The sequence below is a fragment of the Triticum aestivum genome, chromosome 6A (assembly GCF_018294505.1).
Source record: "Triticum aestivum cultivar Chinese Spring chromosome 6A, IWGSC CS RefSeq v2.1, whole genome shotgun sequence".
Classification (NCBI taxonomy): domain Eukaryota; kingdom Viridiplantae; phylum Streptophyta; class Magnoliopsida; order Poales; family Poaceae; genus Triticum; species Triticum aestivum.
In genome coordinates this window covers 537,270,634-537,286,033 of record NC_057809.1, presented here as the reverse complement: position 1 = coordinate 537,286,033, position 15,400 = coordinate 537,270,634, and the positions used below count along the sequence as shown (strand labels likewise).

Genomic DNA, 15,400 nt, shown 5'->3' with positions numbered 1-15,400 from the left:
CATGTATAAAATGGGGAAATACACAATGAATAAGAGGAATAAGGATAGAGAGCTGTTAACTTCATCGCACTGTTCATTTGCTTATACTGAAGAAATCTATTTATATTGACAAATGAATTCCCTCCATTTGTCAAAAAGATGCCTATTTGGTTGATCTGGAAGGCAAAGGAGAATTTGAAAACATGTATATGGTACCTTGCTAGAAGGAAAAAGATAACTGATATACTTGTCTCAAAATCAGAATGGATGATAGAATTACATAGAGCGGTTTGCCCATTTCAAAGATTCTCAGTGTTGTAAGGAACTGTGTCAACGAATTCCCACAGAAAATATAGCGTCTAATTCCAGGAAATGATTTATTTCTGTTACTCACAAACAACATGTACAACATTGAGAAGCTCCTCGTGAATCAAGCTTACAACACTGAGCATTAGAAAATCATACTCTCTTCTTGTTAGCCGGTGGTGAGAAAACATGTGCTGCAATTAGTATTGAAATGTTCTCCTTGATAGGTTCATGAAGAATGCCGGCAATGAGAATCTCATCCAGTATATAGGCCTGAAAATTTCACCATTGGTACTCATGAGAATTAGTCAGTACTAAAAAGAATGGTGTAGCTCTCGCAAGAAATTTCATATAACTCCACTGCTGGTTCTTCGGTGTCCACGGGCCTTTGTTTTCTGATTACACATATATAAATATAATGCATATAGTTCAGCCGGTAGTAAGTCTGTAGTTCCCCATCAAAATAATATATAATGCATGTGAAAACTTACATGTATAGAAAAGATAACCCGCAACAATTGGAAAATAATTGAAATCCGCTTCACTTGCAATGTAATTTGACGATGTACATACAAAACGGGCAATGATCCAAATAATTATCTGTTACAAACTAAATTCTACTTGCTACGCTTGAGATATTCCCATACAACACCGGGAATGTTGTCTTTAGCTTCATTCGCACGCTACTTCAACAAGTACAATAAAATTTTCATTTTCAGCTCATAACCAACCAGCACAAGCAATGTATATAGTTAGCATGAAGATTTCACGTGAAAGATTTAAGAATGTGCAACAAAGAATACTCAACGTTCATTGTATAATATGGTTATATATTCTGACCATATATATACAATGCAGTGTCTCACTTTATCCGGATGCCCCTCGATGACTCTCCCATGATGCGGGTTCCTCGACTCCTTTCTCTGCTGGCTCCCGCAACAACTTGTTGGGTTGCCTCCACCATGTGTGAATAGAGCATGAACTTTGTAATCTCCCAACATTTTAACACCCGACTAAAAAATTGAATGAAGTAAAAAATAATACTTTTCAATAATATATACTTAATAGATGGATTTAACTATACAAATTGGCGAGTAAACAACCGTTTTACAAAAACAAAATAGTGAATTAATCTTTATGCCTCCACATAAAAAACATTTTACAGTCCATTTTCTAGACACCTTCACAGATGTAAACCTCTAGAAGTTTTCAGTTATTACTCCTTAATATCAACAAATTGTAGAGATAATTTTTTGTATCAAATTAAAACAAAACATCACATATGATCCTTGCTATCAACTCCTTGCTATCAACCTATGAACCTGCCTAAGCATGTAAGTTAGTAAATTTTTCCATTGGTGATGTGTCTCCAAAGCAATATGTGATATATTTATTTTTATTTGGATGGATTAGGCATGCTCTTCTCCTTTTTTATTTCAGCTCCCACACTTGAGAAGTTGCAGTCCTATCCAAAGATTGAGATAAAAAAACTGAGAACCCAAAATAGCATGCAGATGCAGACACTCAAAGTTGCATGAATCCTAAAAGATTGAAGAATGGGGATTTAAAAAATAAAGTTATTCAATTAAAGTGCCCCCTTAGTTGAACTTCTTCTATTTTATTATTCTAAACACATTGACTTATGGTGACTTGCATTGTACAAATTTACTACAACACATGGACAAATATTGTACTACCAAACATCTCCTAATTATCATAGGTTTATGTATGCATCTCCTAACTATCAAAGGTTCCAATCAGCATCTGCGGAGCCCATACATGAGTCAGCGCGTTGCAATGCCGATTTGGCACTTGAAAGACATGGTCTTACTACTTTTTAGTTCTTTAAACAATTCTTCGAAGGACAACTCCATCCTCCATCATGTAATTCTTTAACCAGAACCAAAAGATTAGAATTTAGAAACTAATCATTTGTTGTGAGAGAACAGTGTTTGTATGCGTAAAATATTATGTACGCCAATGACATTACCACATGGATTTAGGTACACTGCAGTGAAATTAAATCGTAAGATATATATGAAAATAAAACGGGCATCAGATCATATGCATGCCTCTGCCACATAGTGCATACCTTTCTCATGACTTTGGCTTGTAAGATGGTAGCAACAACTTCACTTGTTGTCTTCAAGCGTCGAGAAACATCAAATAGTTGCTGCGGTTTTCTCTGTTTCCTAAAGAAATGCTTGCTGAAAAAATTGCCAAAAGTTTACAAATAAAATATAACATAAGAGCATGTTCTTAACGACAAATGATATTACCAGAAAATGAAATCTAGCTGACAACAAGAACTGTATTCTGACTAATATAGTTTCGAACCCTGGTTTTTAACTAAGGTAAGTGAGATGTTTTAACAAAAAAATTACAGTTTACTCGGCTCTTGGTGCTACTTCTTCTTGAGAAAACTTCAAATCTTCATGTATTTTTCCCACACGAATCAACTCTATCAGATTTTGTGCTTCCAGATGGAAGTATTATAGAGAATTTTCAAAATTTGAGTCAAGATAAGATGTCAATACCAAATGAAGGCTTCAAATTGTACATATGGTTGTGTCCAAACGCCCAAACCTCTGTGAAAAATGCACAATAAAAACCTACACCCACTTTACAGTAGTTATACAATACTTCATTCAACAGTATACAAACAATACAGTATACAAACAATATCTTATTCAAACCATGTTGTACAAACCATATCACCTCCAGGCTCCCGCTAAAAGGAGCAAATACAATTTTTTGAGTTAAGCAAAGATATAATTTCTCATACGCATATATACCTTAATTTCATGTAGAAAAACAACTTCTAACAAAAAAAGCATTATCTAAAGATAAGCCACATTTCTCATACGCATATATACCTTAGTTTCATGTAGAAATACTACTGACCCAAAAAAAGCATTGTCCACTATGCTATGGGGTATTTTTCAGATGAGAAACCGGCCGGTAAACATAATGGAGAACCCGGAAGGTCCATTAGCACATATATGACTAATGACAAGAAAGTTAGCCACAATTGTCATATCATTGCTCCTGCTCCAAACTTTTCTGACAGCCCAACAACGAGGTACAAACTGAAATTAGGATCGTGGGGTTAAGATCGTTGATCTTCTCGATAGCCTTTCGAGCATTTCCCTGACTTGACCACTTGCTTCACCTCCATCCGGTTGGTGATGGTCCACCAGGTAAATGTGAACTGCACACAAAGCTGCATGAATCACACTTCAGTGAGAGTCCAGTGGCTAAATCTCATGTACTATTCCAGGAGTATTGCAGGAGTAAGACCGGCCAGATTTAAACATTTTATTTTAAATAGCTTGCTATAGCATTTAGAAGATGTCCGCCGCTAAGAGCCTTAGTGCGTTATTAAAACTTTGGGCGTGTGTCTATTACAAAATATTCTTGGAAATGTACAGTCACAGTTAATGAGAGGTTGTAAACTATGGAAGTACATTAGGTACCAAACAGTCTATCGACAAGTGACTCCACTAATAGTCCAATAAGACATTTGCACCCAAGAGCATCCAAATGGCAAAGTAGTCCTTGAATTGACTAATAGTAAGATTGTTATTTTAAATAGTAGTAGTAGTAGTATAGAAATTAAGATAGACGAGCAAATCTGCATGGATGATATGAAAATTTTCTATCTTAAAAAAAAACAATTCAACGGGCACTACGATATTGCAAAGTTACTCTTATCTAGCTGTACAAATGAGTAAATCAAGATATTAATTACCTCATCCATGCTGTCATTGCATAGTTCATCCGGCAACTATTAGTCGAGATCAGCATCCAGAACATCACCCTTCTTGATCTCTTGTAGATCTACGCCACAAAAACATTATATCAAACTGCAGAAACATATAGCTAATGAAACGTACAGCGGACATCGACCGTCCGGCAATTCTTATACCGACGAACGACACGCAACGGCAGTGCGCCACCGAGATCCCTTCCAAAAGGGTCTCCAGCGAGATTCCCTTGTTCACCCGCCACGATATAGGCACGAGGCGAAAAGGCGGCGGCGGCATGCGTACAAGCTGCGTGATAAACTGCTCCTAATCGATGCGTGCGTTATGGCTATGCATCTTCCAGCTAGGAAGCTGCTGCTAGCTGGGCAGGCCCCTTTCTCTTAGTAAGGATGTGTAGGGAGAAGCAAAACAGGACGACGGCTTAGCAGTCGCTGCGTGTTCCTGGAGGGGGCCCCTGGAGCAGATGGCAGATGGCCGGCAGGGGCACCCTAGCGGCCACCATGAAACACGCGACGAGGACGAAAAACCCACTAAAACCAGGATCAAGCGCAAAATAAATGGACGCCCAAATTAGGATTGAGAGGACCTGGACGTGGGCGAGGCAGGCCGTCATCGGAGGGGCACGCAACCCATGGCGGCGAGCTCCATGACGCGGCCATGGCGGCACCTGCAGAGAGGAACGACACGCAGCTCAGAGGAGAGAGATAGGTAGCGGAAAAAAGGAGTAGGGGGAGACGGAGGCATGCCGGCGGGGTCCTCTCTGGTGCGCAGGCGAAGTGGACCTGTGGCGCGGCGGCGGGGGAAGGGGTCGTTGGCGCGTAGTGAAAGATATATGCCCTAGAGGCAATAATAAAGTTATTATTTATTTCCTTTGACTAGCTCGTTAATCAAAGATGGTTATGTTTCCTAACCATGGACAAAGAGTTGTCATTTGATTAATGGGATCACATCATTAGTTGAATGATCTGATTGACATGACCCATTCCATTAGCTTAGCACCCGATCGTTTAGTATGTTGCTATTGCTTTCTTCATGACTTATACATGTTCCTATGACTATGAGATTATGCAACTCCCGTTTGCCGGAGGAACACTTTGTGTGCTATCAAACGTCACAACGTAACTGGGTGATTATAAAGGAGCTCTACAGGTGTCTCCAAAGGTACATGTTGGGTTGGCGTATTTCAAGATTAGGATTTGTCACTCCGAATGTCGGAGAGGTATCTCTGGGCCCTCTCGGTAATGCACATCACTTAAGCCTTGCAAGCATTGCAACTAATGAGTTAGTTGCGGGATGATGTATTACGGAACGAGTAAAGAGACTTTCCGGTAACGAGATTGAACTAGGTATTGGATACCGACGATCGAATCTCAGGCAAGTAACATACCGATGACAAAGGGAACAACATATGTTGTATGCGGTCTGAACGATAAAGATCTTCGTAGAATATGTAGGAGCCAATATGGGCATCCAGGTCCCGCTATTGGTTATTGACCGGAGACGTGTCTCGGTCATGTCTACATTGTTCTCGAACCCGTAGGGTCCGCACGCTTAAGGTTTCGATGACAGTTATATTATGAGTTTATACGTTTTGATGTACCGAAGGTTGTTCGGATCCCAGATGTGATCACGGACATGACGAGGAGTCTCGAAATGGTCGAGACATAAAGATTGATATATTGGAAGCGTGTGTTTGGATATCGGAAGTGTTCCGGGTGAAATCGGGATTTTTCCGGAGTACCGGGAGGTTACCGGAACCCCCCGGGAGATATATGGGCCTTAGTGGGCCTTAGTGGAAAAGAGAAGAGGCAGCCAGAGATGGGCCGCGCGCCCCTCCCCTCCCTTGGTCCGAATAGGACAAGGAGAGGGGGCCGGCCCCCCTTCCTCTCTTCCCCCCTCCACGAATCCTATTCCAACTAGGATTGGGGGAGGGGGGAATCCTACTCCCGGAGGGAGTAGGACTCCTCCTGGCGCGCCTCTCCTAGGCCGGCCGCACCCCCCCTTGAGCCTTTATATACGGAGGCAGGGGCACCCCAGAAAAACATAAGTTGATCCACGTGATCATATTCTTAGCCGTGTGCGGCGCCCCCTGCCACCATAGTCCTCGATAATATTGTAGCGGTGCTTAGGCGAAGCCCTGCGACAGTAGTACATCAAGATCGTCACCACGCCGTCGTGCTGACGGAACTCTTCCCTGACACTTTGCTGGATCGGAGTCCGGGGATCGTCATCGAGCTGAACGTGTGCTAGAACTCGGAGGTGCCGTAGTTTCGGTGCTTGATCGGTCAGGCCGTGGAGACGTACGACTACATCAACCAAACGCTTCCGTTGTCGATCTACAAGGGTACTTAGATCACACTCTCCCCTCTCGTTGCTATGCATCACCATGATCTTGCGTGTGCGTAGGAAATTTTTTGAAATTACTACGTTCCCCAACAGTGGCATCCGAGCCTAGGTTTTATGGTTTGATGTTATATGCACGAGTAGAACACAAGTGAGTTGTTGGCGATATAAGTCATATTGCTTACCAGCATGTCATACTTTGGTTCGGCGGTATTGTTGGATGAAGCGGCCCGGACCGACATTACGCGTATGCTTACGCGAGACTGGTTCTACCGCCGTGCTTTGCACACAGGTGGCTGGCGGGTGTCAGTTTCTCCAACTTTAGTTGAACCGAGTGTGGCTACGCCCGGTCCTTGCGAAGGTTAAAACATCACCAACTTGACAAACTATCGTTGTGGTTTTGATGCGTAGATAAGATTGGTTCTTGCTAAGCCCGTAGCAGCCACGTAAAACTTGCAACAACAAAGTAGAGGACGTCTAACTTGTTTTTGCAGGGCATGTTGTGATGTGATATGGTCAAAACGTGATGAGATATAAGTTGTTGTATGAGATGATCATGTTTTGTTGAAGTTATCGGCAACTGGCAAAAGCCTTATGGATGTCTCTCTACTGCATAAGATGCAAGCGCCAAATAATTGCTTTACTTTATCGCTATGCAATAGCAATAGTTGCAAGAGCAATTGTTGGTGAGACGACCATGTGACGACACATTGATATAGATCAAGATGATGGAGATCATGGTGTCATGCCGGTGACGATGGAAATCATGATGATGCTTTGGAGATGGAGATCAAAGGCACAAGATGATGATGGCCATATCATGTCACATATTTTGATTGCATGTGATGTTTATCTTTTATGCATCTTATCTTGCTTTGATTGACAGTAGCATTATATGATGATTCCTCACTAAATTTCAAGATAAAAGTGTTCTCCCTGAGTATGCACCGTTGCCAAAGTTCGTCGTGCCCAGACACCACGTGATGATCGGGTGTGATAAGCTCTACGTCCATCTACAACGGGTGCAAGCCAGTTTTGCACACGCAGAATACTCAGGTTAAACTTGACGAGCCTAGCATATGCAGATATGGCCTCGGAACACTGAGACCGAAAGGTCGAGCGTGAATCATATAGTATATATGATCAACATAGTGATGTTCACCATTGAAAGCTACTCCATTTCACGTGATGATCGGTTATGGTTTAGTTGATTTGGATCACGTGATCACTTAGAGGATTAGAGGGATGTCTATCTAAGTGGGAGTTCTTAAGTAATATGATTAATTGAACTTTAATTTATCATGAACTTAGTCCTGGTAGTATTAGCATATCTATGTTGTAGATCAATAGCTCGCGTTGTTGCTTTCATATGTTTATTTTGATACGTTCCTAGAGAAAAATTGTGTTGAAAGATGTTAGTAGCAATGATGCGGATTGGATCCGTGATCTGAGGTTTATCCTCATTGCTGCACAGAAGAATTATGTCCTTGATGCACCGCTAGGTGACAGACCTATTGCAGGAGCAGATGCAGACGTTATGAACGTTTGGCTAGCTCAATATGATGACTACTTGATAGTTTAGTGCACCATGCTTAACGGCTTAGAATCGGGACTTCAAAGACGTTTTGAACGTCATGGACCATATGAGATGTTCCAGGAGTTGAAGTTAATATTTCAAGCAAATACCCGAGTTGAGAAATATGAAGTCTCCAACAAGTTCTATAGCTAAAAGATGGAGGAGAATCGCTCAAGCAGTAAGCATGTGCTCAGATTGTCTAGGTACTACAATCGCTTGAATCAAGTGGGAGTTAATCTTCCAGATAAAATAGTGATTGACAGAATTCTCTAGTCACCATCACCAAGTTAGTAGAACTTTGTGATGAACTATAATATGCAAGGGATGACGAAAGTAATTCCCAAGCTCTTCGTGATGCTGAAATCAACGAAGGTAGAAATCAAGAAAAACATCAAGTGTTGATGGTTAACAAGACCACTAGTTTCAAATAAAGGGCAAAGGGAAGAAGGCAAACTTCAAGAAGAACGACAAGAAAGTTGCTGCTCAAGTGAAGAAGCCCAAGTCTGGACCTAAGCCTAAGACTGAGTGCTTCTACTGCAAAGGGACTGATCACTGGAAGCGGAACTACCCCAAGTGATTGGCGGATAAGAAGGATGGCAAAGTGAACATAAGTATATTTGATATACATGATTATTGACGTGTACTTTACTAGTGTTTATGGCAACCCCTCAGTATTTGATACTAGTTCAGTTTCTAAGATTATTAACTTGAATCGGGAGTTGCAGAATAAACAGAGACTAGTTAAGGGTGAAGTGACGATGTGTGTTGGAAATAGTTCCAAGATTGATATGATCATCATCGCACACTCCCCTATACTTTCGGGATTAGTGTTGAACCTAAATAAGTGTTATTTGGTGTTTGCGTTGAGCATGAATATGATTTGATCATGTTTATTATAATACGGTTATTCATTTAAGTAAGAGAATAAATTGTTGTTCTGTTTACATGAATAAAACCTTATATGGTTACACACCCAATGAAAATAGTTCATTGGATATCGATCGTAGTGATACACATAATCATAATATTGAACCAAAAGATGCAAAGTTAATAATGATAGTGCAACTTATTTGTGGCACTGCGGTTTAGGTCATATCAGTATAAAGCGCATGAAGAAACTCCAAACTGATGGGCTTTTGGAACCACTTGATTATGAATCACTTGGTACTTGCGAACCGTGCCTCATGGGCAAGATGACTGAAACACCGTTCTCCGGTACTATGGAGAGAGCAACAGATTTGTTGGAAATCATACATACAGATGTATGTGGTCCGATGAATATTCAGGCTCATGGCGGATATCGTTATTTTCTCACCTTCACAGATGACTTAAGCAGATATGGGTATATCTACTTAATGAAACATAAGTCTGAAACATTTGAAAAGTTCAAAGAATTTCAGAGTGAAGTTGAAAATCATCGTAATAAGAAAATAAAGTTTCTACGATCTAATCGTGGAGGAGAATATTTGAGTTACGAGTTTGGTGTACATTTGAAGCAATGCGGAATAGTTTCGGAACTCATGCCACCCGGAACACCACAGCGTAATGGTGTGTCCGAACGTCGTAATCGTACTTTACTAGATATGGTGCGATCTATGATGTCTCTTACTGATTTACCGCTATTGTTTTGGGGTTATGCTTTAGAGACGGCCGCATTCACGTTAAATAGGGCACCATCAAAATTCGTTGAGACGACGCCTTATGAAGTATGGTTTGGCAAGAAACCAAAGTTGTCATTTCTTAAAGTTTGGGGCTGCGATGCTTATGTGAAAAACCTTCAACCTGATAAGATCGAACCCAAATCGGAGAAATATGTCTTCATAGGATACCCAAAGGAGACAGTTGGGTACACCTTCTATCACAGATTCGAAGGCAAGACATTCGTTGCTAAGAATGGATCCTTTCTAGAGAAGGAGTTTCTCTCGAAAGAAGTGAGTGGGAGGAAAGTAGAACTTAACGAGGTAACTGTACCTGCTCCCTTATTGGAAAGTAGTACATCACAGAAAAATGTTTCTGTGACACCTACACCAATTAGTGAGGAAGCTAATGATAATGATCATGAAACTTCAGAAAAGATACTACTGAACCTCGTAGATCAACCAGAGTAAGATCCGCGCCAGTGTGGTACGGTAATCCTGTTCTGGAAATCATGCTACTAGATCATGATGAACCTACGAACTATGAAGAAGCGATGGTGAGCCCAGATTCCGCAAAATGGCTTGAAGCCATGAAATCTGAGATGGGATCCATGTATGAGAACAAAGTATGGACTTTGGTTGACTTGCCCGATGATCGGCAAGCAATTGAGAATAAATGGATCTTCAAGAAGAAGACTGACGCTGACGGTAATATTACTGTCTACAAAGCTCAACTTGTCGCAAAAGGTTTTCGACAAGTTCAAGGGGTTGACTACGATGAGACCTTCTCACCCGTAGCGATGCTTAAGTCTGTCTGAATCATGTTAGCAATTGCCGCATTTTATCATTATGAAATTTGGCAGATGGATGTCAAAACTGCATTCCTGAATGGATTTCTGGAAGAAGAGTTGTATATGATGCAACCGGAAGGTTTTGTCGATCCAAAGGGAGCTAACAAAGTGTGCAAGCTCCAGCGATCCATTTATGGACTGGTGCAAGCCCCTCGGAGTTGGAATAAACGCTTTGATAGTGTGATCAAAGCATTTGGTTTATACAGACTTTTGGAGAAGTCTGTATTTACAAGAAAGTGAGTGGGAGCACTACAACATTTCTGATAAGTATATGTGAATGACATATTGTTGATCGGAAGTAATGTAGAATTATTCTGCAAAGCATAAAGGAGTGTTTGAAAGGAGTTTTTCAAAGAAAGACCTCGGTGAAGTTGCTTACATATTGAGTATCAAGATCTATAGAGATAGATCAAGACGCATGATAAGTTTTTTCAATGAGTACATAACTTGACAAGATTTTGAAGTAGTTCAAAATGGAACAGTCAAAGAAAAAGTTTCTTGCCTGTGTTACAAGGTGTGAAGTTGAGTAAGACTGAAAGCCCGACCACGACAGAAGATAGAAAGAGAATGAAAGTCATTCCCTATGCCTCAGTCATAGGTTCTATAAAGTATGCCATACTGTGTACGAGATCTATTGTATACCATACACTGTGTTAAGAGAGGGAGTACAATAGTGATATAGGAGTAGATCAATGGACAGCGCTCAAAATTATCCTTACTGGAATAAGGATATGTTTCTCGATTACGGAGGTGACAAAAGGTTCGTCGTAAAGGGTTACGTCGACGCAAGTTTTGACACTGATCCAGATGACTCTAAGTCTCAATCTGGATACATATTGAAAGTGGGAGCAATTAGCTAGAGTAGCGCCATGTAGAGCATTGTTGACATAGAAATTTGCAAAATACATGCGGATCTGAATGTGGCAGACCCGTTGACTAAACTTCTCTCACAAGCAAAACATGATCACTTTTTGGGTCTTAATCACATAGCGATGTGAACTAGATTATTGAATCTAGTAAACCCTTTGGGTGTTAGTCACATGGAGATGTGAACCAATCACATAAAGATGTGAACTATTGATGTTAAATCACATGGCGATGTGATCTAGATTATTGACTCTAGTGCAAGTGGGAGACTGAAGGAGATATGCCCTAGAGGCAATAATAAAGTTATTATTTATTTCCTTATATCATGATAAATGTTTATTATTCATGCTAGAATTGTATTAACCGGAAACATAATACATGTGTGAATACATAGACAAACAGAGTGTCACTAGTATGCCTCTACTTGACTAGCTCGTTAATCAAAGATGGTTATGTTTCCTAACCATGGACAAAGAGTTGTCATTTGATTAAGGGGATCACATCATTAGTTGAATGATCTGATTGACATGACCCATTCCATTAGCATAGCACCTGATCGTTTAGTATGTTGCTATTGCTTTCTTCATGACTTATACATGTTCCTATGACTATGAGATTATGCAACTCCCGTTTGCCGGAGGAACACTTTGTGTGCTACCAAACGTCACAACGTAACTGGGTGATTATAAAGGAGCTCTACAGGTGTCTCCAAAGGTACATGTTGGGTTGGCGTATTTCGAGATTAGGATTTGTCACTCCGAATGTCGGAGAGGTATCTCTGGGCCCTCTCGGTAATGCACATCACTTAAGCCTTGCAAGCATTGCAACTAATGAGTTAGTTGCGGGATGATGTATTACGGAACGAGTAAAGAGACTTGCCGGTAACGAGATTGAACTAGGTATTGGATACCGACGATCGAATCTCAGGCAAGTAACATACCGATGACAAAGGGAACAACGTATGTTGTTATGTGGTCTGACCGATCAAGATCTTCGTAGAATATGTAGGAGCCAATATGGGCATCCAGGTCCCGCTATTGGTTATTGACCGGAGATGTGTCTCGGTCATGTCTACATTGTTCTCGAACCTGTAGGGTCCGCACGCTTAAGGTTTCGATGACAGTTATATTATGAGTTTATACGTTTTGATGTACCGAAGGCTGTTCGGAGTCTCGAATGTGATCACGGACATGATAAGGAGTCTCGAAATGGCCGAGACATAAATATTGATATATTGGAAGCCTGTGTTTGGATATCGGAAGTGTTCCGGGTGAAATCGGGATTTTTCCGGAGTACCGGGAGGTTACCGGAACCCCCGGGAGATATATGGGCCTTAGTGGGCCTTAGTGGAAAAGAGAAGGGGCAGCCAGAGATGGGCCGCGCGCCCCTCCCCTCCCTTGGTCCGAATAGGACAAGGAGAGGGGGCCGGCCCCCCTTCCTCTTTTCCCCCCTCCGCGAATCCTATTCCAACTAGGATTGGGGGGAATCCTACTCCCGGAGGGAGTAGGACTCCTCCTGGCGCGCCTCTCCTAGGCCGGCCGCACCCCCCCTTGAGCATTTATATACGGAGGCAGGGGCACCCCAGAAAAACACAAGTTGATCCACGTGATCATAATCTTAGCTGTGTGCGGCGCCCCCTGCCACCATATGTTGGAAATATGCCCTAGAGGCAATAATAAAAGCATTATTATTATATTTCCTTGTTCATGATAATTGTCTTTATTCATGCTATAATTGTGTTATCCGGAAATCGTAATACATGTGTGAATAATAGACACCAACATGTCCCTAGTAAGCCTCTAGTTGACTAGCTCGTTGATCAACATACAGTCATGGTTTCCTGACTATGGACATTGGATGTCATTGATAACGAGATCACATCATTAGGAGAATGATGTGATGGACAAGACCCAATCCTAAACATAGCATAAGATCGTATAGTTCGTTTGCTAGAGTTTTTCCAATGTCAAGTATCTTTTCCTTAGACCATGAGATCGTGTAACTCCCGGATACCGTAGGAGTGCTTTGGGTGTACCAAATGTCACAACGTAACTGGGTGAGTATAAAGGTATACTACGGGTATCTCCGAAAGTGTCTGTTGGGTTGACACGGATCAAGACTGGGATTTGTCACTCCGTATGACGGAGAGGTATCACTGGGCCCACTCGGTAATACATCATCATTATGAGCTCAAAGTGACCAAGTGTCTGGTCACGGGATCATGCATTACGGTACGAGTAAAGTGACTTGCCGGTAACGAGATTGAACAAGGTATTGGGATACCGACGATCGAATCTCGGGCAAGTAGCATACCGATTGACAAAGGGAATTGTATACGGGGTTGCTTGAATCCTCGACATCGTGGTTCATCCGATGAGATCATCGAGGAGAATGTGGGAGACAACATGGTTATCCAGATCCCGATGTTGGTTATTGACCGGAGAGCGATCTCAGTCATGTCTACATGTCTCCCGAACCCGTAGGGTCTACACACTTAAGGTTCGGTGACGCTAGGGTTGTAGGGATATGTATATGCAGTAACCCGAATGTTGTTCGGAGTCCCGGATGAGATCCCGGACGTCACGAGGAGTTCCGGAATGGTCCGGAGGTAAAGAATTATATATAGGATGTGCTATTTCGGCCATCGGGACAAGTTTCGGGGTCACCGGTATTGTACCGGGACCACCGGAAGGGTCCCGGGGGTCCACCGGGTGGGGCCACCTACCCCGGGGGGCCACATGGGCTGTAGGGGTGTGCGCCTTGGCCTATATGGGCCAAGGGCACCAGCCCCAAGAGGCCCATGCGCCAGGAGATCAAGAAAGGAAGAGTCCTAAAGGGGGAAGGTACCTCCTAGGTGCCTTGGGGAGGAGGGATTCCTCCCTTGGCCGCCGCCCCCTAGGAGATTGCATCTCCTAGGGCCGGCGCCCCCCCAGGCTCCCTATATATAGTGGGGGAAGGAGGGCCTCTCACACCACGCCTTTGGTGCCTCCCTCTCCCTCTCCAACACATCCTCCTCCTCCATAGAGCTTGGCGAAGCCCTGCTGGAGTACTGCAGCTCCATCACCACCACGCCGTCGTGCTGCTGCTGGAGCCATCTTCCTCAACCTCTTCTCCCCCTTGCTGGATCAAGAAGGAGGAGACGTTACGCTGACTGTACGTGTGTTAAACGCGGAGGTGCCGTCCGTTCGGCGCTAGGATCTCCGGTGATTTGGATCACGTCGAGTACGCCTTCCTCATCCTCGTTCTTTGAATGCTTTCGCGCGTGATCTACAAAGGTATGTAGATGCAATCTGATCACTCGTTGCTAGATGAACTCCTAGATGGATCTTGGTGAAACCGTAGGAAATTTTTTGTTTTCTGCAACATTCTCCAACACCATAGTCCTTGATAATATTGTAGCGGTGCTTAGGCGAAGCACTGCGACAGTAGTACATCAAGATCGTCACCACGCCGTCGTGCTGACGGAACTCTTCCCCGACACTTTGCTGGATCGGAGTCCGGGGATCGTCATCGAGCTGAACGTGTGCTAGAACTCGGAGGTGCCGTAGTTTCGGTGCTTGATCGGTCGGGCCGTGGAGACGTACGACTACATCAACCAAACACTTCCGTTGTCGATCTACAAGGGTACGTAGATCACACTCTCCCCTCTCGTTGCTATGCATCACCATGATCTTGCGTGTGAGTAGGAATTTTTTTGAAATTACTATGTTCCCCAACACGTAGGGCAGCGGCCGCGATGGGAAGTGGGGGCGGCGGCCGCGGCTGGATCTGGGCGCGACGACCACGGCTGGAGCTGGGGCGGCGGCCGCGGCGGGAGGTGGCGGGGGCGGCCGCGACGGGCGGTGGCGCACCGCGAGATGGGTTAGCATTTGAGGAAGGAAGATGCGGGAGGGGATCGGCGGCGGCTGCGAGGGCAAGGGCAACGGCGAGGGGATCTGGTGTGGCGTCGCTCGAGGGCACTTGGAGGCTTCGCTCGCTCGCTAGTTCGCACATTGCCATTCAAAGACGGGTTTTTTCTCGCTAGTTTTCTTTCGACGGTTTATTTTCATCCGTTTCTTTGGCATGGAGGGGAGT

At 43.2% G+C, this 15,400-nt stretch overlaps 2 long non-coding RNA genes across 2 annotated transcripts; both read right to left on the bottom strand.

Annotated features, from left to right (window-relative positions):
• Positions 1–369: 369 nt before the first annotated feature.
• Positions 370–2,703, bottom strand: LOC123130953 (uncharacterized). Its single transcript, XR_006464038.1, has 3 exons — positions 2,378–2,703; positions 1,152–1,298; positions 370–558 (listed from the first exon to the last, which is right to left on the bottom strand). It is a non-coding gene; the product is annotated as an uncharacterized lncRNA (long non-coding RNA).
• A 404-nt stretch (positions 2,704–3,107) lies between these two features.
• Positions 3,108–4,568, bottom strand: LOC123130952 (uncharacterized). Its single transcript, XR_006464037.1, has 2 exons — positions 4,037–4,568; positions 3,108–3,508 (listed from the first exon to the last, which is right to left on the bottom strand). It is a non-coding gene; the product is annotated as an uncharacterized lncRNA (long non-coding RNA).
• Between the last annotated feature and the right edge of the window lie 10,832 nt (positions 4,569–15,400).